Source organism: Salvelinus namaycush, chromosome 40, assembly GCF_016432855.1.
Source record: "Salvelinus namaycush isolate Seneca chromosome 40, SaNama_1.0, whole genome shotgun sequence".
In the NCBI taxonomy this organism is placed as follows: domain Eukaryota; kingdom Metazoa; phylum Chordata; class Actinopteri; order Salmoniformes; family Salmonidae; genus Salvelinus; species Salvelinus namaycush.
Genome location: NC_052346.1, coordinates 15,745,565 through 15,747,534, shown reverse-complemented (window position 1 = coordinate 15,747,534; position 1,970 = coordinate 15,745,565). Strand labels below are relative to the sequence as shown.

Here is a 1,970-nt window from a genome sequence, read left to right as displayed (position 1 = left end):
TCAAACCAATGAGGGTTTGTATAGTCCCAAGCTCTCGACTTGTAAACGCTGTCTAATACAGGAAATAAAATGTACACTTCAACTAGGCCTACTTGTCTTCATTCTTCCCAGCCAATCATACAACTGCTCAATTCACCCACTGTAATAGAAACATCAAATTGGTGCCGATTACCACGTTCTTTCCTCACCAAGTTTTATTGTGTTTTATCACAGTGAACATCAGCCCAATATAATTACAACTGGCAGACAGTCCATTGCTCACACAGAGTCAGTGTTCCACTGTCATAAACACAGTAGACAAGAGGCGTTGGGAAAAAGTTTTATGAGTTGGCGTTGGGTCCCTTCTTCTTGCCACATGTTGGCACCACATTCACAAAGTACCTGTTATATTGGATCCTCCTTTAAGCCAGTCTTCTTTTTCTTCTTCTCCTGCTTGTCCACCTTGGAGGTCTGTCCGCTGACCTTCCCCACTCTGGCCAAGGAGCCATTGACTTTGCCTCCCAACAGTCGGTTGTAACCTCAAGAGTGCTGAACTCCAGTGCAGACTGGCCAATCACATCATCGTCCTGCAGGGGTACCCCGCACAGCAAAACCACCTGGTCATCACAGGACAGTCCCTCCAATGCCTCAATATGAGCCTTGATGTGGGCGACAGTCTCTAGCCGAGACACCTCAAAGTTGTGGAGAGTCTGAGCACGCACAAATAGCTGCATGGTCAACCAAAGTCTCACAGTTGCAGTGTAACAAGCGTGTGTTTCGACTGTAGAATGAAAACAGGAAGTGGCAAGAACACGAAAGGTCTAATTCAATCAACTCAGCTATTCAGCATTCATGATTAGAGCTAAACACAAGACAATGTTCTCTCGGGGGCCGGGCTATAGCTTATTTCCATAAATATACAGACAGGTTTCTCCTTTGCCTGAACATAACCTAATTACTTAGATCAAGCCAAGCAGGCGTTGGTGTGTTGTTGTGGTTCATGCGGTAAACATGCACATAACAGATGGTTAGATTGAATTAAGATCTGTTGCAGGCAAGAACACCATTTCTGTTGCAGGCAAGAACACCAAGGGAACATTGTGAATTAGCCCTCTATCGTTTACCACGTAAACCTCCTCCACCACGTAACCCTCCTCCTGTCTGCCTCCCTCTATCAACCAGTCCCTATACGTGTGTGGGGTCCACATGTACTGCTTAACATTGCCTCAGGGGTCCACATCTAACATCAAACCCAACTCTGGTGTGCCTGCCTGGTGCCCAAATCAACTTAGTTAGATATCATTAGGCACATAGTCTAATTTTATGGTGTTGCAGGACATTTGCTTTGTTAGCAGTTGGGGGAACCATCACCATTTAGACACAAACTCTGGATTATAATCGAATAACTCACCCTTTTTCCTCTAAATCAGACCGGATAGGTGAAAGCAATGGGTTGCAAACTCTACCCAGCCACTATCCAGGCCCTCTGAGATCATCGAGGAGGGAAATTTGACAAGGTCAGAGGAAAGGAAGAGAGGGAGCAAGTTATCCAATTGGAATGTAGCCACAATGTCCGTCCGTCGAGCTGAGCTGAGATATTGATTAGATCCCAACATTGCTCCTGATTTAGCCCCGGCCGGCACAGCTGTAGCACCTATGTTAGACTACTGACAGGCCATTCATCTGACTGTGAGAGCCTCAACGACCGCTGGTAGATCAGGCAAATTAATAATATTCCATTAATAATTGTCTTTTCTCTCCCTTCTCCGTGTTTCATCCTCCATTTATCCTCCAGGGCTAGTAGGACAAAGTATCTGAGAGCGAGCCCAGAAATAAACAGTGGTTAAGAGTCCCGACAGACACAGGCGGTTTGTTTGTCTCTTTGGCTGTCAGGTGCTACTGAGGGTAACCTAATAAACTATAGTCAAAGTCATGGGAACCAGTCCAAGTCGTCAGGTCCAGACATATTGTATTGGTGCGTTCAAGACACC

The 1,970-nt window shown here is 45.8% G+C and overlaps 1 pseudogene; it reads right to left on the bottom strand.

Moving 5' to 3' along the window:
* Positions 1-320: 320 nt before the first annotated feature.
* On the bottom strand, positions 321-713 carry LOC120033761 (annotated as a pseudogene).
* Positions 714-1,970: the final 1,257 nt, after the last annotated feature.